The sequence below is a fragment of the Lepisosteus oculatus genome, chromosome 14, assembly GCF_040954835.1.
Source record: "Lepisosteus oculatus isolate fLepOcu1 chromosome 14, fLepOcu1.hap2, whole genome shotgun sequence".
Taxonomy (NCBI): domain Eukaryota; kingdom Metazoa; phylum Chordata; class Actinopteri; order Semionotiformes; family Lepisosteidae; genus Lepisosteus; species Lepisosteus oculatus.
The window spans coordinates 55,222,567-55,245,224 of NC_090709.1; the positions used below are offsets into that span (position 1 = coordinate 55,222,567).

The following is a 22,658-nucleotide window of genomic DNA, read 5'->3' on the forward strand; positions in this document are numbered from 1 at the left end:
TTGTCTGCACTTAAAACTGAGGTATTTCCTGTGATCTCCTCTCTCTCGCTGTGTCTCCTGTCCTGTGTGTTTGTTACTGAGGGATTCTCTGTGATCTCCTCTCTCTCTCTCACTGTGTCTCCTGTCCTGTGTGTTAGTATGTTTGTTACTGAGGTATTTCCTGTGATCTCCTCTCTCTCACTGTGTCTCCTGTTCTTCAGTGTTTTAATTATTTTTAAATTAAAAATAATTTAGCTCATTCCTCTCTCACTCACTGCGACTCCTATCCATTCTGTGTTCAGTTCCTCTGACTTGCCTCTTGCATCAGCGCTAGCAATATCATGCATCTATCTAATTTAAAATTATTGATCTGTCACCTTGATAGTTCGATCTCTGCTACAGTTAGCATAGATGGCACAATTAAAAGGACGATGAGCTCAACATCTGTGCGCGTCTAATTAACTGAACCATACAGAACATTGTGCCTCAGCTAGTCTCTCGCTGGCGGGGTCGCCCATCGGCGAGACCACGTCTCCAGGAAATTCTGTGGACTGGACACCGCGGGAGGGTGGGGCTGTGTTTCCGCACGAACGCCGGAAATCACTCAGGATCTCCAGAGAGACTCCTGTAGCCTTACAGCATCACAGTCACAGGCCTCAGCATTGCAACTGTATAATATCAAACGCCCAGACACCCTGAGGTGAGGCCGACCAGTCTGAAGTATTACCTGTAAACACCAGGCACACTGGAACCTGACTTCATCGTCCACTTAGCGCAGAGGTGGGGCGGACAGTCAGTTTTCTGGGGAGAAAAAAAACAACACCAGGAATTTAGCATACTGAAAGGATCATGGAGTGATGATCTGGCTGAACCCGCTTGGCTGAGGGCTCCTGGCCAGAGGACGAGGAGGCTGGGACCCCCCCCTGCACAGCGAGGAGGAGTGACCAGGGGGGGCAGCTACACAGGTGGAGACGGGGTGGGAGAGGGACGCGAGGGAGAGAGGGGGATCACGTGCAGTATTGACAGTGTTTCAGGAGAGGAGTCAGGAGTGATTGCTAAAATATCGACAGCCGAGTCTGACCGAACTAGGGTGTGGCCATCCCTCTCGAACTTTCATCACAAACTCCTGTCTTCCTGCGGTGTCTCTGAGGAAGCTACCATTTTTCATTGGCTACTAAGAGGTGGAAGAGGTGTTAGTGGGACAGCAGGGGGGCGCTCACCCTGCGGTCTGATACCCCAGTATAGTGACGGGGGACACTATACTGTAAACAGGCGCTGTCCTTCGGATGAGACGTAAAACCGAGGTCCTGACTCTCTGTGGTCATTAAAAATCCCGGGGCGTCTCTCGAAAAGAGTAGGGGTGTAACCCAGGCGTCCTGGCCAAATTTCCCATTGGCCCTTACCAATCATGACCTCCTAATAACCCCCCTCTCTGAACTGGCTTCATCTCTCTGCTCTCCACCCCACTGAGAGCTGGTGTGTGGGGAGCGTTCTGGCGCACTATGGCTGCCGTCGCATCATCCAGGTGGGGGCTGTACATTGGTGGCGGTAGAGGGATACCCCATTCCCTGTGCAGCGCATTGAGTGGGGTGTCCAGAAAAGCGCTATATAAGTGTTAGCAATTATATAGCTCAGCCCCTCAGTAGTTGAGATCTCTGTTATACCCATCTAGAAACATGCAATCAGCATGTTATTGTTGAAGCAATAGTCACAACATTATTCCACACCTGGGTGAGAGGCGGGTTATGATGACAGTCATGCTTTCTACACCTTATACTGAGCTCAGAAATGGACCGGGCGGACATCTCACGAGCAGATCCCTCTGCGTATAAGAAAGGCAACTTGTCTCTGCAAAAATACCACGGATTCACATCCAAAATATGATAAAAAGGCAAAAACCCCACACTTGGAATGCAAACGTACCCTACAAAGGAAACACGGTTTTAAAACCAACTTGATTTTCCCCTGGAGAAACCTTTTTATGGACACACATCGCATCTATTACACATGTATAACTAAATATAAAGATAAAACTTAATATAAGAAGTCATGACACATCACACATGACAAAGTCTGGTCCAGAATAAACAGTTTACACTGACCCACCTTTATTTACCCTGGTCACTCACTTCTATTAACTGTTTAATTGGGTAACAAATGAATATTTGTTTCAATTTGGGATCTACACCTGGGAGCCCTGAAATGTTGGCCAGAGGGGAGAAGCTGATATTCAGACGTGAGAATATATTATGATGTTGTTTTTCACCTGTCTAATCAAAGCTTGTTCAAAAATGATCTGATTATAGGACACCCGAGTTTATAATCATACTCATTCCACTTTTTAACCCCGTATATATGCACAATATGAAACGTATATACACTAAATCTCACGTGTGACTCCCATAGTATACATTTCTTTACGAAAATTAGGAACACTTATTACAATTATCAACCCCCCATGACGAGGCAATATTTCATACCTTTGTTTCTTTGTGGGTTCAAAGTTCTGTCCTGTCGTTTCACACGTAATGTTTTGGTAGTTATCTCAATTTTCCTTTGCAATTATCTCCAAGATCATCATCAACTTTTTGTAAAACGCTATGCACAACTGATATTTAAAGAAAGTCCTGTACCAAAAGGTCTTCGTAGGGAAAGACAACTTTTTTTTCCTTACGTCAGTCGCTACACGGTTACTCTTAAAATCCATTCATCGCCTTTAAAAAAAAAGTTTCGTTTTTTATTGTGGTTCACTGACATTTCTGTCACAATTCTGAGGGACCCCAAATAAAATTAACTTGCCTGTTTGAAGACGCTGGCGAGGTTAAGACAGGTATCGAGCCACCTCCGTATCTAACGGACGTTTAAAATAAAAAAATGGCGTGTAATGTTGCGAAGGGCTACTGTTTTTTTATAGGTTGTCGATTGTAAGGGACGTGGGCCGCGACAGAAATACTTGTCGGGGTGGGAAAAGATTTATTGATGGTTTATTGTACCGCAACGGTCACAATTGACTCACCAGCAAAGATGGCGCCGAGGCCACATCGACTCCCTCCCGCCCTGCCTCGCACCGAAGCTCGAGCTGCGGAGCGCGACGCCGAACCGCCGGTCCGCGGGCGCGGGCGCCGGACATAGACGTCTTAACCCCTTCCGAGGCGCAGGAATTATAGATCACTGTAGTTTCTTCTAGACCCGGGTTAGGGACAGTGTGCCCTCCGTGAGAGTCTTCTGAGGAAGACAGTGTCTCATGGGTGTCCAGGCTGTCCATCACAGGACACACAGACATACACACTCACACACCCTGGACAGGACACCAGTCCATCACAGGACACACACACACTCACTCACACATCCTGGACAGGACACCAGTCCATCACAGGACACACACACACTCACACACCCTGGACAGGACACCAGTCACTCACAGGACACACACACACACACACACACACACCCTGGACAGGACACCAGTCCCTCACAGGACACACACACACACAACCTGGATAGGACACCAGTCCCTCACAGGACACACAGACACACACACTCACACACCCTGGACAGGACACCAGTCCATCACATGACACACACAGACTCACTCACACACCCTGGACAGTACAGCAGTCCATCACAGGACACACACACACCAGGGCCAGTTTTCCCAGAAGCCAATTAGCCCAAAAACCTGTCTTTGGACTCGGAGAACACAAGGAGAACATGCAGACTCCACACAAACAGTTCCGAAAGCCCGAAAAGTGGTTGACGTTTTAATTTGGCAACGCCACGATGGATCCCAGTTTTTTTTTTTATTTTGGAGGCCAAAGAGGACAAAAAAGGAAACGTCCGGAGTCTTGTAGCGTGAAAAGGGTTTAAATTTCGACTTAAGGAGTTGGCCATCGTTATATTTCGCGAGGTATATAATACAGGGGGAAAAAGAACATTTACATTTATCAATCTACTAGTAATACTGGGTGGATGTCACGTTCCCCAAAGTTCAGTGTCTCTCTCTAATAAAGTAGAAACGCGACATTAAACTCCGTTCGAAACGGGAGAAATCACCAGGACACGATACAGCTGACGTCCGGAAAAGAAAAAAAGAACTCCTATTCCCATTTGTAATGACCCTGTCGTGTTTTTCCCGGTGTACGCTTCTCTTTCGGAGACCGTTTCTCTCTGGTGTTGTTTTGCTGTTGGAATAAATGCCGAGGTGACCCTTCTGTGTGGAGTCTGCGTGTTCTCTCCAGCGGGTCGTTTCCTCCACCGCAGGGGCTGGTCGAACCGGGGTCTCCCAATCGTCACAGAAGTGTGTGTCGTTTTGGGTGGTGGGGGGGGGTGCATCGGGGATACTGCGCCCCGAGGGGGTGGCCTCTCACCTTGCTCCGGACGATGGGAGAAGACCTGTACCTTCACGAGTCCGGGTTGTGAAAACTTCTTCTGACAGTTCAAAACGTTTCAAAGAGACTACAGCGCTACCCTGTGTTCCATTTCTATCGTGTATTATTAGACAGTCATAAGTATCTGTCCTGATCACAGAGTCCCCCTCTCACTGCCAGGACAGGAGCCCAGTGCAGCACGAATAATAATAATAATTAATAAGTCTGGACCCTCCACTCAGAGCTCTTCCCAGGTCAGGGGGATCCCCTCCAGCCCCCCCAGTGTGCAGCCCCCACCTGGATGATGCTCCAGTCCGCTCAGCACACAGCAGCTCTCAGTGGGGAGGAGAGCAGAGGGATGGAGCCAGTTCAGAGAGGGGGGTGATAAGGAGGCCATGATGGGTCAAGACCAGGGGGGGAATCAGGCCAGGACACTGGGGTAACACCCCTACTCTTCTCCAGAGACACCTCGGGATTGTTAATGAGTCTCATTAACGTCTGTTGACGTCTCATCCGAAGGACGGCGCCTGTTTACAGTCCAGTGTCCCCCGTCACTATACTGGGGCATCAGGACCCACACAGACCGCAGGGTGAGAGCGCCCCCTGCTGGCCCCACTCACACCTCTCCCAGCAGCAACTTTGGGGGGGGGGGGCAGGGAAAAAACCAAAAGCTAAACAGATTTTTTTAAAAAAAAATTTATTGATGCTTAACAAAAGGTCATCAGTCCAGCACAGTCTGGGGTCCCTCAGCTTCGGTCCAGCACAGACTGGGGTCCCTCAGCTTCGGTCCAGTCTGGGGTCCCTCAGCTTCGGTCCAGCACAGACTGGGGTCCCTCAGCTTCGGTACAGCACAGCCTGAGGTCCCTCAGCTTTGGTCCAGTCCAGTCTGGGGCCTCTCAGCTCCAGTCTAGTCCAGTCTGGGGCCCCTCAGCTCCAGTCCAGTCCAGTCTGGTGTCCCTCAGCTCCAGTGCAGTCCAGTCTGGGGTCCCTCAGCTTCAGACCAGCACAGTCTGGGGTCTCTCAGCTTCAGTCCAGCACAGACTGGGGTCCCTCAGCTTCGGTCCAGCACAGACTGGGGTTCCTCAGCTTCGGTCCAGCACAGTCTGGGGTCACTCAGCTTCAGTCCAGACTGGGGTCCCTCAGCTTCGGTCCAGCACAGTCTGGTGTACCTCAGCTCCAGTCCAGTCTAGTGCCTCTCAGCTCCGGTCCAGTCCAGTCTGGTGTCCCTAGGCTCCAGTCCAGTCGTCTGGTGTCCCTCAGCTCCAGTCCAGTCCAGTCCAGTCCAGTCCAGTCCAGATGTTAGCAGGCACAGAACCAGGAAAGGAACCTGGAAAGAATATTGTTATTGCAGGTGTGAGGGACATAGACACACACGTCACCATGACATCAAACAGCAAGAGGAGACTCCTCCTTGAATCACAGACATGACCGGGCGGCGCCCCCCTGTCTGCTCACCTGCTCCTCCTCTTCCTCTTCTTGTCCTTCCCGGCAGCCTGCTCCTCCTCTCCCTCGCTCTTTCTCTCCTGAGCTACAGGCTCCGCCACCTCCATCGGCTCGTCTTGATCTTCTGTCTCCACCGACACGCAGCTCAGGGACATCAAAAAGACGCATCGGCGCTTCTGAAGCAGAGACAGGAGAGTCACGTTAAGAGTCGGACTGGACACTCCAGTACATGAACACTGCACTGAGAGAGAGAGGGGTTCATACAGACACACTGACTGGACACTCCAGGACATGAACACTGCACTGAGAGAGAGAGGGGTTCATACAGACACACTGACTGGACACTCCAGGACATGAACACTGCACTGAGAGAGAGAGGGGTTCATACACACACACTGACTGGACACTCCAGTACATGAACACTGCACTGAGAGAGAGAGGGGTTCATACAGACACACTGACTGGACACTGGACAGGAGTAAAGAGAGGATCAGAGCATTACCCACCTTCTTTTTCTTCTGTCTCACAGGAGGTGGTGATTGGACCTCCTCCAGCTGGAGTCCGAGGAGGGAGAGAGGGGGCAGGAGAGGGACAGCACAGGGAAAGAAAGAGATAGATAGGTGAGTCAAGTGTCCCAAGAGCACAGAGACTCTGCTGAGATCACACTCGCAGTGAGTGAGCCTGGGTGTAGCCCACTAATACTGACCCACTGGACACCACAGGACAGAGAGGAGGAGGAGAGAGACACACTGAGGACAGAGAGGAGGAGGAGAGAGACACTGACAGTCAGGGCTGAAATAGAGAGAGACAGAGAGGCAGGGACAGGCAGACAGCAGGCCGAGAGAGACACTGACAGACAGGGCTGAAAGAGACACTGAGACCCAGGGACAGACAAGACGGCAAAACTCCACCACAGACAGGACAGGGGGCAGGGTGGGACCAGCACTGACCTCCTTCCTCTCTCCTGCCGGAAGAGCTGTCTCCACCTCCTCTTCCTCCTGCAAGTCAAGAGACAGGCTTAGAGAGAGACGGGCTGGTGGGACATCGGCGAACAGAGCTGAAGTCAGAGAGCAGAGGAGACAGGCCCAGCTGGGACAACGCAGGACAGACAGAGAGACAGACAGGGAGACACACGGAGAGACACAGGGAGAGAGACCCAGCTGGGACAACGCAGGACAGACAGAGAGCAGGGAGACACACGGAGAGAGAGGAGGGAGGGAGACCCAGCTGGGACAACGCAGGACAGACAGAGAGACAGGCAGGGAGACACACGGAGAGACACAGGGAGAGAGACCCAGCTGGGACAACGCAGGATAGACAGAGAGCAGGGAGACATGGAAAGACACAGGGAGAGAGACAGGGAGAGAGGGACAGACACAGAGAAAAAGAGAGACTCAGACAGAAGGACAGAAAGACAGAAAGAGAGAAGTACAGATGGACAAAAAGACAGAGAAAAGGACAGAAAGACAGATGGACAGAAGGACAGATGGACACAGAAAAGAACAGAAAGACAGAAGGACAGAGAAAAGGACAGAAGGACAGGACAGAGAAAAGGACAGATGGACAGAGGGACAGATGGACTGAAGGATAGACGGACAGATGGACGGACAGACGGACAGAAGGTCAGACGGACAGACGGACTTTGCCCCACTTGCCTCGTCAGACATCTCAGCCTCTCTCCTTGCCCTCCGCACCGGGGAGCCCCAGGCGGGGCCTGGCGGGGCCGGGCGGGCGATGGGGGGCAGGACGGGTGGGGGCAGGGGCAGGGGCACCGCCCCGGGCAGCAGGGGGGGCTCGAGGGGCATGGCGGCGAGGAAGGGGGGGCGGCAGGGCGGGGCGGGCAGGGGCCTGAGGGGGCTGGAGGGGGGGGCCGGGGGCGGGGAGCGGAGGGGGCTCTCGGGCGAGGAGGGGGGGGGACACCGAGCGGAACGAGCCGGGCGAGCCTGAGCGGGACGAGCAGGGCGACCCCGGGAGCTCCAGCTGCAGCTCGGCCGCCCTCTCCAGCTTCTGGACGAGCTCGGGGAAACAGGAAGACACCACAGGATTCTGTCCAGCGGGGAGAGGGGGAGACACAACGCAGGGGGGATGAGGAGCAGAGACTACGCCTGGACAGGTGAGTGTGTACAGTGTGTCCAATGAGAGTGTGGACAGGTGAGTGTGTACAGTGTGTCCAGTAAGAGTCTGGACAGGTGAGTGTGTACAGTGTGTCCAGTGAGAGTGTGGACAGGTGAGTGTGTACAGTGTGTCCAGTGAGAGTTTGGACAGGTGAGTGTGTCCAGTGTGTCCAGTGAGAGTCTGGACAGGTGAGTGTGTACAGTGTGTCCAGTGAGAGTGTTGGCAGGTGAGTGTGGACAGTGTGTCCAGTGAGAGTGTGTCCAGTAAGAGTCTGGACAGGTGAGTGTGGACAGGTGAGTCTGTACAGTGTGTCCAGTAAGAGTCCGGACAGGTGAGTGTGTCCAGTGTATCCAGTAAGTGTCTGGACAGGCGAGTGTGTCCAGTGTGTCCAGTAAGAGTGTGGACAGGTGTGTCCAACAGTAAGAAGCTGTCTTACCCTGTAACCCAGCTCAGGGGTGTTAGGGGGTGCTCTGTCTCCTCCCCAGATCTCACCTTCAGGTCGTGTGAAATGCCGGACCACTAGAAGACGCTGGAAACGAGGACACAAGACAGAGATCAGGTCCACAGAGCTCACTCAATCACTACAGCAAGCAGAGACCTCTCGGCCATCAGGACTGTGGGGGTCAGAGTGGGGAGCTGTAGGGTATCGGGAGTTTAGGGGTCAGTGTGGGGAGCTGTAGGGTATCGGGAGCTTAGGGGTCAGTGTGGGGAGCTGTAGGGTATCGGGAGTTTAGGGGTCAGTGTGGAGAGCTGTAGGGTATCGGGAGTTTAGGGGTCAGAGTGTGGAGCTGTAGGGTATCGGGAGTTTAGGGGTCAGTGTGGGGAGCTGTAGGGTATCGGGAGTTTAGGGGTCAGTGTGTGGAGCTGTAGGGTATCGGGAGTTTAGGGGTCAGTGTGGGGAGCTGTAGGGTATCGGGAGTTTAGGGGTCAGTGTGGGGAGCTGTAGGGTATCGGGAGTTTAGGGGTCAGTGTGAGCAGCTGTAGGGTATCGGGAGTTTAGGGGTCAGTGGGGGGAGCTGTAGGGTATCGGGAGTTTAGGGGTCAGTGTGGGGAGCTGTAGGGTATCGGGAGTTTAGGGGTCAGTGTGTGGAGTTGTAGGGTATCGGGAGTTTAGGGGTCAGTGTGTGGAGCTGTAGGGTATCGGGAGTTTAGGGTTCAGTGTGGGGAGCTGTAGGGTATCGGGAGTTTAGGGGTCAGTGTGGAGAGCTGTAGGGTATCGGGAGTTTAGGGGTCAGTGTGGGGAGCTGTAGGGTATCGGGAGTTTAGGGTTCAGTGTGGGGAGCTGTAGGGTATCGGGAGTTTAGGGGTCAGTGGGGGGAGCTGTAGGGTATCGGGAGTTTAGGGGTCAGTGTGGGGAGCTGTAGGGTATCGGGAGTTTAGGGGTCAGTGGGGGGAGCTGTAGGGTATCGGGAGTTTAGGGGTCAGTGTGGGGAGCTGTAGGGTATCAGGAGTTTAGGGGTCAGTGTGGGGAGCTGTAGGGTAGATGTGGGGCACCGGGTCCACCACAGGGCGGCCGGTCCAGTCTCGCGGAAGGCGACCGGGTCAGACTTACGGAAAAGCACCGGGACTTGGGCCGGGATCTCTCCCGCTGCCAGTCCGGGTTCGGCCTGACCGGTGTGACCTGTGAAGACGCCAAACTGCTCATCTCCAAGACAGCTCTGACCACATAGCCCAGCCCAGTCGTGTCGAGACTAGAGGCCTTGGGCAGTCTCTACAGTGTGTCCAGTGAGAGTGTGGACAGGTGAGTCTCTACAGTCTGTCCAGTGAGAGTCTGGACAGGTGAGTGTGTACAGTGTGTCCAGTGAGAGTGTGGACAGGTGAGTGTGTACAGTGTGTCCAGTGAGAGTCTGGACAGGTGAGTCTCTACAGTGTGTCCAGTAAGAGTCTGGGACGTCCAGAGGCAATCTGTGCTCTCAGAAGGCCATAATGGACCCGCGACCCTGTCTCTTGAGCCGAGGCATGTCCTCAGTCAAGATCACCACTGGAAGTGTCTCTCCTCGTCTGGAGGTGTTACCGTGAGACCTGGTCTGTCAAGCGCTTTGCGCTGCTATGTGTGTGAAAGGTGCTCTATCAGTGAAGTTTATTATTATTATTATTATAATACAGCGAGCGCTGCTGGGGGCGGAGAGGTCAGTCGGAGGAGGGCTGGACGCTGGACGCTGGACGGCGGGCGGGAGGGGTGGACTTACGACGCCTCGCCAGGCTCGGGTCCTGCTGCGACCGCGCACGGCCGTGCGGCATCTCTGTCGGTCCATCGTCCTGCCGAGACAAGCAGAGTCACAGAGGGGAGGGGAGGGGGCGGAGCCACACAGCTGGGCGGCTTGTTCCCCACCCCCGCCCCCCTCTGTGTATAGAAGAGCCTCCTGTCCTGACTGGAGGACCTCACCCAGCTGTGGCTGGAGAGAAGCCAGGGTATCGGCTTCAACCACAGGGCTGGGCGGCTTGTTCCCCACCCCCACCACCCTCTGTGTACAGTAGAGCCTCCTGTCCTGACAGGAGGAGCTCACCCAGCTGTGTCTGGAGAGGAGCCAGGTTATCAGCTTTGTTCCACACCCCCGCCACCCTCTGTGTACAGAAGAGCCTCCTGTCCTGACTGGAGGAGCTCACTCAGCTGTGTCTGGAGAGAAGCCAGGGTATCGGCTTCAACCACAGGGCTGGGCAGCTTGTTCCCCACCCCCACCACTCTCTGAGTAGAGGTGCACCTCCTCTCAATATCTTTTTACAGCACGATCACACCCATAAGAGTTGAGTAACGGTAAAAAAACAACTTATTTCTCCACTTATTTTGTTATTTCTCACTTTTGACTGACTTACCGATTTCACGGGGATTCTGAAGAGCGTTTCTGAAGCTGAAACTAACGATCTAAGTCGAAGTAACTTTATTGGAAGAAACACGTGTTTAGAAAGGACTATATAGCGCTTTCCTCCTCCTCTTCTCTCTTCACTCCTCTGAGCTCATGGGGCTCCGGCGCCGCCCCCGCTCTGTGACGTCAGGCGGCTCATTGTGACGCCCCCGTGACGTCGCCCCAAACGCGCTCACGGCTCGGCCGCGAAACAAAAATGGCCGACATTTTTCACGGTTGCTGTTTTTTTTTGGGTGGACATTTTATTTTTCCCAACTCTCGGCGGCCAGCCGGGTGTCCCTGTACGACCCCGGTAGTCGCCACCTCGGACAGGCAGGGGAAACGGGTCCAGCTGTATCCGGCCCAAGGCTTACAAAAGCTGCACTTGAATTTAAAGACAAAATCACGTCGAGGGCGCATTCAGCACCCCCACGTCCAACACGGGTTTCCGTGGGGTTTGGTTCAGTGAAATTAGACCCCCCCGCCGACCCCCAAATCAAAGAAAGACCAAACTCCACCCCCCTCTAGCGCCCAAGGGCGGAAATTTCGGGCCACGCCACGTCCAAAAAACACGGGTTCCCCCCCCCCCGTCCTGCGGGGAAAAGAAACGTCATTTTCTTTTCCGAGCGCTGCGTGGGACCTCACGACCCCCCCCCACCCCCCCCAAAAAAAACGGGCTTCGCAGACAAGGAAAACCGGGCACGTCGACCTCTCTACAACACCACCCGGCTGTTTCTGTTTCAAACCGTGGGAAAAAAATAAATACAATTTCGCCCTTCACCGACCGCCGCGCAAAAAAACACAACTTCACGCTACAGAAACGGCCTGTGTGAGGGGGGGGCACGGGAAAAAAATAAAACCTGCGTGTTTTCGGCAGAGTAAGCTCAGCGGGGAAACTCCCTGAATCTCGGGGTTGCTTCTTGAACCCCGAAAACGACCTTTTTTCTCTCTCGTTTTCTTGGTGTCTGGGACGTTCACGAACTCCCGCGTCGGTGCGATTCCCAGCGGGACTTGAACATAACGCCCCCCGTGGAGCCACAGCACCCCCGTGTGGCCGAGAGGACTACCACCCGCAGGGCTGAGCTTTTACTGCCGTGTCCCGCTTTCACTCTGGTGATGAAGGAGGGAATCAAGGAGGAGAATTAATATTGTGATCCACCAGTCCATCACAGGACACACACACCCTCACACACCCTGGACAGGACACCAGTCCATCACAGGATGTTCAGTGCCTCTCTCTAATAAAGTAGAAATGCGACATTAAACTCCGTTCGAAACGGGAGAAATCACCAGGACACGATACACCTTGCTCCGGACGATGGGAGAAGACCTGTACCTTCACGAGTCCGGGTTGTGAAAACTACTTCTGACAGTTCAAAACGTTTCGAAGAGACTACAGCGCTACCCTGTTTTCCATTTCTATCGTGTATTATTATACAGTCATAAGTATCTGTACTGATCACAGAGTCCCCCTCTCACTGCCAGGACTGAAGCCCAGTGCAGCACGAATAATAATAATAATTAATTCGTCTGGACTCTCCACTCAGAGCTCTTCCCAGGTCAGGGGGATCCCCTCCAGCCCCCCCAGTGTGCAGCCCCCACCTGGATGATGCTCCAGTCCGCTCAGCACACAGCAGAGGGAACAGAGGGATGGAGCCAGTTCAGAGAGGGGGGTGAGTAGGAGGCCATGATGGGTCAAGACCAGGGGGGGAATCAGGCCAGGACACTGGGGTAACACCCCTACTCTTCTCCAGAGACACCCCGGGATTGTTAATGAGCACAGAGAGTCAGGACCTTGGTTTGACCTCCCATCCGAAGGACGGCGCCTGTTTACAGTCCAGTGTCCCCCGTCACTATACTGGGGCATCAGGACTCACACAGACCACAGGGTGAGAGCGCCCCCTGCTGGCCCCACTCACACCTCTCCCAGCAGCAACTTTGGGGGGGGGGAGGGAAAAAACCAAAACCAAAAGCTAAATAGATTTTTTTTTAAAAAAGTTTATTGATGCTTAACAAAAGAACAAAAATTACAAGCTTCAGTCCAGACTGGGGTCTGGGGTCCCTCAGCTTCAGTCCAGTCCAGTTTGGGGCCCCTCAGCTTCAGTCCAGTCCAGTCTGGGGCCCCTCAGCTCCAGTGCAGTCCAGACTGGGGTCCCTCAGCTTCGGTCCAGCACAGACTGGGTTCCCTCAGCTTCGGTCCAGCACAGTCTGGTGTCCCTCAGCTTCGGTCCAGACTGGGGTCCCTCAGCTTAGGTCCAGCACAGTCTGGGGTCCCTCAGCTCCAGTCCAGTCCAGTCTGGTGTCTCTCAGCTCCGGTGCAGTCCAGTCTGGTGTCTCTCAGCTCCGGTCCAGTCCAGTCTGGTGTCCCTAGGCTCCAGTCCAGTCCAGTCTGGTGTCCCTCAGCTCCTGTCCAGTTCAGTCTGGGGCCCCTCAGCTTCAGTGCAGTCCAGTCTGGTGTCCCTCAGCTCCACTCCAGTCCAGTCCAGTCCAGTCCAGTCCAGATCTTAGCTGGCACAGAACCAGGAAAGGAACCTGGAAAGAATATTGTTATTGCAGGTGTGAGGGACACAGACACAGACGTCACCATGACATCAAACAGCAAGAGGAGACTCCTCCTTGAATCACAGACATGACCGGGCGGCGCCCCCCTGTCTGCTCACCTGCACCTCCTCTTCCTCTACTTGTCCTTCCCGGCATCCTGCTCCTCCTCTCCCTCGCTCTTCCTCTCCTGACCCACGGTCTCCGCCGCCTCCATCAGCTCGTCCTGATCATCTGTCTCCACCGACACGCAGCTCAGGGACTTTAAAAAGACGCACCAGTGCTTCTGAAGCAGAGACAGGAGAGTCACGTTAAGAGTCGGACTGGACACTCCAGGACATGAACACTGCACTGAGAGAGAGAGAGGGGTTCATACAGACACACTGACTGGACACTCCAGTACATGAACACTGCACTGAGAGAGAGAGAGGGGTTCATACAGACACACTGACTGGATACTGACTGGACACTGGACAGATGTAAAGAGAGGATCAGAGCATTACCCACCTTATTTTTCTTCTGTCTCACAGGAGGTGGTGATTGGACCTCCTCCAGCTGGAGTCCGAGGAGGGAGAGAGGGGGCAGGAGAGGGACAGCACAGGGAGAGAAAGAGAGAGACAGGTGAGTCAAGTGTCCCAAGAGTACAGAGACTCTGCTGAGATCACACTCGCAGTGAGTGACACCGACACTAACCAGCCTCAGGACAGCACTGCTAGAGCACCACAACCCAGACTCAACCACATCACAGCACAGATCAAACAGCAATATCTCACACACTGGGACACACACACACAAACACAACATAAACTGGAATGCTACAGAACCTTAAACAGACAATACACACTAGCTGAATATTTGACCAAAATAAAAAATAACAAACAGAAACAGACCCTGACGAAGTACAGGCTCAGTGACCACAACCTGGCCATAGAAACTGGGCGACACAGGCAGACCTGGCTGCCCAGAGAGGACAGGCTGTGCTCCCACTGCCAGCGGGGAGAAATAGAGACAGAGGTGCACTTCCTACTGCACTGTGACAGATACTCTGGGATTAGAGAAACATTCTTCCCGAAATTCAGAAATCTAATCCCAGAGTTCCCACACCTGCCAGAATCACAACGGGTCCCAATCCTACTGGGAGAGGGAGGAGTGAACTCAGTTGATCTGGCAGCCCAGTATGTGATCTCCTGTCACAGCCTGAGGAACAGTGAGTCTGTCTCCCAATAATGCTCCAGCCGCCTACAGTATATGTCAATATTTTATAATATGTCTTTGTTGTAAATGTCTGTAACGTGTCTGCTTTACGCAGAGAGTGGCGGGGGTTGGATGTCAAGGCCTGACGATACCGTATTACGCAGAGAGTGGAGGGGTGGGATGTCAGGGCCATACGACACTTCTTTATTCAGAGAGTGGAGGGGGTGGGATGTCAGGGCTAGATGACACTGCTTTACACAGAGAGTGGAGAGGTGGGTGTCAAGGCTATACGACAGTGCTTTCCGCAGAGAGTGGTGGGGGTGTGATGTCAGGGCCATACAACAGTGCTTTACACAGAGAGTGGTGGGGGTGGGATGTCAATGCCATATGACACTGCTTTACACAGAGAGTGGCGGGGCTAGGATGTCAGGGCCATATGACACTGCTTTACACAGAGAGTGGTGGGGGTGGGATGTCAGAGCTTGACGACACTGCTTTATGCAGAGAGTGGAGGGGTGGGATGTCAGGGCTATACGACAGTGCTTTCGACAGAGAGTGGTGGGGGTGTGATGTCAGGGCCATATGACACTTCTTTACGCAGGGAGTGGCAGGGGTGGGATGTCAGGGCCTGACGATACTACTTTACACAGTTAGTGGTGGGGGTGGGATTTCAGGGCCATACGACACTTCTTTACGCAGAGAGTGGCAGGGCTTGACGACACTGCTTTATGCAAAAAATGGAGGGGTGGGTGTCAGGGCTATATGACAGTGCTTTCCGCAGAGAGTGGTGGCGGTGTGATGTCAGGGCCATACAGCAGTGCTTTACACAGAGAGTGGTGGGGGTGGGATGTCAGGGCCATATGACACTGCTTTACACAGAGAGTGGCGGGGGTGGGATATCAGGGCCTGACAACACAGCTTAACGCAGAGTGTGGAGGGGTGGGTGTCAGGGTTATACGGCAGTGCTTTACGCAGAGAGTGGTGGGGGAGGGATGTCAGGGCTTGACAACACTGCTTTATGTAGAGAGTGGAGGGGAGGGTTTCAGGGCCATAAGACACTGCTTTATGCAGAGAGTGGAGGGATTGGTGTCAGGGCCATATGACACTACTTTACACAGAGAGTGGCGGGAGTGGGATGTCAGGCCCTGACGATACTACTTTACGTAGACAGTGGCGGGGGTGGGATGTCAGGGCCTGACGATACTGCTTTTCGCAGAGAGCGGAGGAGGTGGGATACAACCTCTCAGTGGGGCCAGCAGGGGGCACTCACCCTGCGCTCTGTGTGGGTCTTAATGCCCCAGTGTAGTGACGGGGGACACGATCTGGCCCACCAGCGATGAGCAGGTTACCAGATCTAGACAAAGGGGGCAACTCTTAGTCGTATGAGCTTAGTCACACATCGCAGCGATTAAAAAAACAAAACAAACATATTATGTCTGTTACTAACGACTTTTTTTTCCTACATTGAAAGTCTCTTTCCCGGGTGATTTTCTAGCGCGACTGGGGCTCTTCATTTCTCCTCGGTGTCTCATCGCGGGCGGATTTGAAACAGACCACAGAAGATGGTCACACACTATATTATTATTGAGAGACAGGCTCACTGTACCTCAGGCTGGGACAGTAGATCACACTGTATTATTATTATTAAGATTATTGAGAGTCTGGCTCACTGTTCCCCAGGCTGGGACAGAGGATCCCACACTGTATTATTATTATTGAGAGACAGGCTTACTCTCTGTTCCTCAAGCTCAGACAGGACATCACATACTGTATTATTATTGATTGACAGGCTCACTGTTCCTCAGGCTGGGACAGGAGATCACACACTGTATTATTATTATTTAGAGACAGGCTCACTGTCTGTTCCTCAGAGTTGGACAGGAGATCCCACACTGAATTATTATTTTAGAGAGACAGGCTCACTGTATGTTCCCCAGGCTGGGTCAGGAGCTCACACAGTATTATTATAATTATTGAGAGACAGTCTCACTGTCTGTTCCTCAGTCTGGGACAGGAGATCACACACTGTATTATTATTATTGAGAGACAGGCTCACTGTCTGTTCCCCAGGCTGGGACAGGAGATAACACTGTATTATTATTGAGAGACAAACTCACTGTCTGTTCCTCAGGCTGGGACAGTAGATCACACTGTATTATTATTATTGAGAGTCTGGCTCACTGTTCCCCAGGCTGGGACAAGAGATCCCACACTGTATTATTATTATTTAGAGACAGACTCACTGTCTTTTCCTCGGTCTGGGACAGATGGTCACACACTGTATAATTATTGAGACAGGCTCACTGTCTGTTCCTCAATCTGGGACAGTAGATCACATTGTATTATTATTATTAATATTATTGAGAGTCTGGCACACTGTTCCCCAGGCTGGGACAGGAGATCCCACACTGTATTATTATTATTTTGAGAAAGGCTCACTGTTTGTTCCTCAGGCTGGGACAGGAGATCACAAACTGTATTATTTTTATTGAGAGAGAGGCTCATTGTCTGTTCATCAGACTGGGACAGGAGATCCCACACTGAATTGTTATTATTGAGAGACAGGCTTACTCTCTGTTCCTCAGGCGAAGACAGGACATCACATACTGTATTATTATTGATTGACAGGCTCATTGTTCCTCAGGCTGGGACAGGAGATCAGACACTGTATTATTATTATAGTGAGACAGGCTCACTGTATATTCCCCAGGCTGGGACAGGAGGTCATACATTATATTATTATTATAGAGAGACAGGCTCACTGTATGTTCCACAAGCTGAGACAGGAATTCACACTGTATTATTATTATTGAGAGACAGGCTCACTGTCTGTTCCTCAGGCTGGGACAGAGGATCACACACTGTATTATTATTGAGAGACAGGCTCACTGTCTGTTTCTCAGGCTGGGACAGAGGATCACACACTGTATTATTATTGAGAGACAGGCTCACTCTCTGTTCCTCAGGCTGGGACAGGAGATCACACATTGGCTTGTTATTGAGAGGCAGGCTCACTGTCTGTTCCTCAGGCTGGGACAGGAGATCACACGCTGTATTATTATTATTGAGAGACAGGCTCACTGTCTGTTTCTCAGGCTGGGACAGGAGATCACACACTGTATTAATATTATTGACAGATAGGCTCACTGTGTCTTCACTTGGGCTTGAACAGGAGATCACACACTGGATTATTATTATTGAGAGAGGCTCACAGTCTGTTCCTCAGGCTGGGACAGGAGATCACACACTCTATTATTATTATTGAGAGACAGGCTCACAGTCTGTTCCTCAGGCTGGGACAGTAAATCACACACTCTATTATTATTATTGAGAGACAGGCTCACTGTCTGTTCCTCAGGCTAGGGTAGGATATCACACACTGTATTATTAGTATTGAGAGAAAGCCTCAGTGTTCCCCAGGCTGGGGCAGGGAATCACACACTGTATTATTATTATTGAGAGACAGGCTCACTGTCTGTTCCTCAGGCTGGGACAGGAGATCACACACTGTATTATTATTGAGAGACAGGCTCACTGTCTGTTCCTCTGGCTGGGGCAGGGAATCACACACTGTATTATTAGCATTATTAAGAGACAGGCTCGCTGTCTGCTCCTCAGGCTGGGACAGGATATCACACACTGTTGTAGTGTTCTCTCACGAGGCACCAGTTCTGTAGGGGTTTGGGCATTTACTGGGACAATTATTTTTGTGGCAGTAAATCACAAAATTGATTATTTTAATGGTCTTAGAATCCAACCATGCGACATAACTCAAACAATGCACACACAGGTACTAATACACGAGGATACATTTGTTAATATATAGAATATGCATGCAAACCTAACAGATCTTATCGTAAGGCTTAACAGAATACAAAAGATATAAATTCATTCAGTTACAAAGAGTTACACATATCAAGAGGACATAAGTATATCATTCATTTAGACCGTTTCGTAATTGAACTTGTTTACAACGTCTACATGAGATACTCAAAACAAGAACATAACCCTTAGGAATTAAATTGATATCAACTGGTTGGGAGCAGTAATGCAATAAGGTTCAATACTCACTGCCAGTGGGTCCCTTTTCTCACCGTTTCCGTAGTGCAGCGGTTATCACGTTTGCCTCACACGCGAAAAATCCCCGGTTCGAAACCGGACGGGAACAGCCTCTTTCTGTACGCTCCTGTACTTCACAGAGGTCTTGAGCGACCGGTCACATGTTCCTTTCCTTCTGAGTGACGTTCCTGCAACACTCTCCCTCTCCTCTTGGTGCGCTCATGCCGCAACACAGGAAGGCTGGAGCAGGTGGCTGTGGGTTTTGCGCACTGCGAAATAGCTCAGCTGGGAGAGCGTTAGACTGAAGCTCTGAAGGTCCCTGGTTTGATCCCAGGTTTCGGCATTTTGTTTCATCGCGCCCTTTGTTCCTCTCTCCAGCGCCCCCTGCCTACAGTGACGCGTCCCTTTCTCAGCCCGAAACGCAAGCGAGACACCAGCAGCAGTCCCTACAGGTTTCCGTAGTGTAGAGGCTATCACGTTCACCTAACACGCGAAAGGTCCCCGGTTCGAGACCGGGCGGAAACCGCCTCGTTTTGCACGCTCCCGTACATCACAGAGATATTGAGCGACCGGTCATTTGTTCCCAATGTATTTCCGGTGCCTTCGTGCACTCTTGTACCAAACGCACGTTCCTTCTGTACGCGGAGCCGATCATTTGCAATTGAGCTGTGCAGACAGACCAGGTCGAGCTCTGTCGGCTCAAAAGCAGCGCAGGACCTGCAAGAACAACAGAAAGATTAGCATCCAGCGGGGGCTTCTTAGTGAGCCCAAGAGCTCATCAAGAATCGGCTAAAGCAACAGGGCTGGGCGCATTGTTCCATTCTCCGCCCACTCTCGGTGTAAACAAGTCCCTCCTGGTCTCTGCTTGAAATGCACTTTCCTGCGTTTGCTTTGGTGTAACTGGCTTCCCCTGCATGGGCGAATGTGAAGAAGATCCTTAGTAAGTCATTGAAGAAAACCGAGAAGAGGTCGGAGTGGCCTCTGTCGTTCATCAACGATCCAGTCAGGCAGTACTCCTCTGTAAAGCGCCGTTCGTTCACGTCGATTGGCTTTTTTTTGCCTTCATTCGTGCGAGTAGTAAAAGCAGACACCCCTATTCTGCCGTGACCCGGATTCGAACCGGGGTTGTTGCGGCCACAACGCAAAGTACTGACTACTATACGATCACAGCGAGTTACCGAGACACACGCGGCAGGGCGGAAAGGGCTGTGCTCTCTTCGTGTGACATAATTCGGAAAAGTCCTGACGTTGCATTTCAACTGAGCCCCAGTATACATCGACCCTTCGACACTCTGAGTGACAACTCTCTTGCGTGTTTTCTCATATTTATGTAGTTTGCTTGCTTGATGCCGTGAACAGCATGGTTGTTCGCTGCCATATAGTCTAGCGGTTAGGGTTCCTGGTTTTCACCCAGGCGGTTCGACTCGGTTTTGCCTCCTGCTTTCCAAAAGATCAGCACCGTGTACGAAAGAGCCGCATTAAAACTACTCGAACGTGCAAAACGTGCGAGAAGAGGGGGCGCTTGTTTCCAACCGAAACTTCTCGCGTGTGAGACGAGCTGATCATCGCTGTGGGAGGGTTACTCTGGTAGACAGGGCTGACCTTCGGCAATAGGATTTATAGTCTCCAAGATGATATTTGCACTTTCTGGAGAGGCGATTTTCTCCACTTCAGTAGCCCGATTTCGTCGATTGCGTGGAGAGGGCTGTAGAATGTGGCGCCGCCTTTCCTGCTCCGTCCATGACAGGCGTGCTGGTCTCTGGAGAGAGAGCACGGTCCATCAGCGCACTCCAATAAAGGCACTGGAAGCAGCTAAATCGCATTGGCGAAGCTCAGCGCTGGGCCGCTGGGCACGTCTTACCACCGTTTCCGTAGTGTAGTGGTTATCACGTTCGCCTCACACGCGAAAGGTCCCCGGTTCGAAACCGGGCGGAAACAGACATCTTTTGTCGCCAGGCACAAAAGGGGATTGGGGATTCGCCTAGCGCTGTGATCGAACAGACCCACTGGACCCACCTCTTAGTGTGGCGGGATCTGCACAGTGCATGTCACAGCGCATCCTGCTTTCACTTCAAGGCGCGTCCTGATGCACCCCAGTCTCCCGCGTGACAGGTGGGGACAGGTGACAGGTCCTATACTAACGAGGAAGACATCGCTCTCTCCGACCCCCGGCATCGTGTCCCGACCCACCGTGCTGGAAGCCGACGCGTGCTGTGATTCCTTTACGGAGCAGAAATGACAACCGAGGAGCCGAGAGATCATTTCAGCATTTCGCGTCTGAACGGAAAACACAAACGACCAACTCGGAATGACTTGCCTTTGACGCTTCTCAAAGCGTTCTTTGTGCATCGAACAGACCCACTCACCTCTTAGTGTGGCGGGATCTGCACAGTGCATGTCGCAGCGCTTCCTGCTTTCACTTCAATGTGCTTCCTGATGTCGAGTCGACTGCCGTGCGGAGGCTCTGAAAGCGAGAGCAATGAAAAGGTGCACGACGCTGTGAAAGAAAACAGAGAAGTGAAAGGCAGTCATTTCTCTAAGGAGGTGAAAGAAAAGCTACTCCCCGTCGGGGAATCGAACCCCGGTCTCCCGCGTGACAGGCGGGGATACTTGCCACTATACTAACGAGGAAGACATCGCTTTCTCCAACCCCCGGCATCGTGTCCCGACCCAGCATGCTGGAAGCCGACGCGTGCTGTGATCCCTTTACGGAGCAGAAATGACAACCGAGGAGCCGAGAGATCATGTCAGCATTTCGCGTCTGAACGGAAAACACAAACGACCAACTCGGAATGACTTGCCTTTGACGCTTTTCAAAGTGTTCTTTGTGCACGACGACTGCGCCGCCTAGCAGATACAAAGGGGTTGTACAACTTTGAACTAGCAAATGGAAGAGGGCTAAGCCCCCTCTCTTTTAGCCCAGGTTCGATCTGTCTCCCAGAATCACCAGGGCGCACACACACACACACCCGTGCCGTTGAAGTGCTCTGCTTCATTTCTAAGTGCAACTCAACATTCACTCCTACCCCGAGTGCAGAAAAGACAGCATCCACAGCAACAACAGCTCAGGTCTCTGCACAGGAGCTAAGCTGCCCTCATCTCCTCTGCTCTGCGGCTCCTGCGGAGTGGAGTCCTGCCTGGAGCCGTGTTTGCAGGCGGCGGCTCCCCGCGCCCTGTCTGGGCGTCGTGTCCAAGAGCTCCTGGGAGGAAGAGCGAGCCCTCCCACTCGGGGGCTTTTCCACGGTCTGTGTGAGGAGGGGCGGGTGTGTCCAGTAGCTTATCGAGCGGAAGCCTGGGGCGGCGGAGAGCTGTGATCGTGCAGACCTTGAGGTGTCACCTCTTTGTCTGCTTTCCCGCCCCCCCTCCGCCCAAGCTCTGCTCCAAAGTAGCCCGGCAACCCCTCACACCTGCACGTGTCACAACCTAAGGTGCGGTCATGAGACACCCATGGGGTGTCGTTCTGTTCTTGCTAATTGTTTCCTGCCCGTCGCAGGCAGGAGTCCATGCGAGGAAGATGCGCTGGACAGAGCTCAGAGGGCGCAGCTGGGTGGCTTTCCTTCTGAGTGACGTTCCTGCAACACTCTCCCGCTACTCTTGGTGCGCTCATGCCACAACACAGGAAGGCTGGAGCAGGTGGCTGTGGGCTTTGCGCACTGCCGAAATAGCTCAGTTGGGAGAGCGTTAGACTGAAGATCTAAAGGTCCCTGGTTCGATCCCGGGTTTCGGCATTTTGTTTCATCGCGCCCTTTGTTCCTCTCTCCAGCGCCACCTGCCTAAAGTGACGCGTCCCTTTCTCAGCCCGAAACGCAAGCGAGACACCAGCAGCAATCCCTTCAGGTTTCCGTAGTGTAGCGGCTATCACGTTCGCCTAACACGCGAAAGGTCCCCGGTTCGAGACCGGGCGGAAACAGCCTCGTTTTGCACGCTCCTGTACTTCACAGAGGTCTTGAGCGACCGGTCATTTGTTCCCAATGTATTTCCGGTGCCTTCGTGCACTCTTGTACCAAACGCACGTTCCTTCTGTACGCGGAGCCGATCATTTGTAATTGGGCTGTGCCGACAGACCAGGTCGAGCTCTGTCGGCTCAAAAGCAGCGCAGGACCTGCAAGAACAACAGAAA

The 22,658-nt window shown here is 52.6% G+C and overlaps 5 non-coding genes across 5 annotated transcripts; 4 read left to right on the forward strand and 1 right to left on the reverse strand.

Moving 5' to 3' along the window:
* The first annotated feature begins 18,808 nt into the window (after window positions 1-18,808).
* trnaf-gaa (transfer RNA phenylalanine (anticodon GAA)) lies at window positions 18,809-18,882 on the forward strand. The gene has a single exon. It is a non-coding gene; the product is annotated as a tRNA-Phe (tRNA).
* Window positions 18,883-20,403: 1,521 nt separating this feature from the next.
* On the forward strand, window positions 20,404-20,476 carry trnav-cac (transfer RNA valine (anticodon CAC)). Its single transcript has one exon. It is a non-coding gene; the product is annotated as a tRNA-Val (tRNA).
* A 621-nt stretch (window positions 20,477-21,097) lies between these two features.
* On the reverse strand, window positions 21,098-21,169 carry trnad-guc (transfer RNA aspartic acid (anticodon GUC)). The gene has a single exon. It is a non-coding gene; the product is annotated as a tRNA-Asp (tRNA).
* A 1,024-nt stretch (window positions 21,170-22,193) lies between these two features.
* On the forward strand, window positions 22,194-22,266 carry trnaf-gaa (transfer RNA phenylalanine (anticodon GAA)). The gene has a single exon. It is a non-coding gene; the product is annotated as a tRNA-Phe (tRNA).
* A 109-nt stretch (window positions 22,267-22,375) lies between these two features.
* trnav-aac (transfer RNA valine (anticodon AAC)) lies at window positions 22,376-22,448 on the forward strand. The gene has a single exon. It is a non-coding gene; the product is annotated as a tRNA-Val (tRNA).
* Window positions 22,449-22,658: the final 210 nt, after the last annotated feature.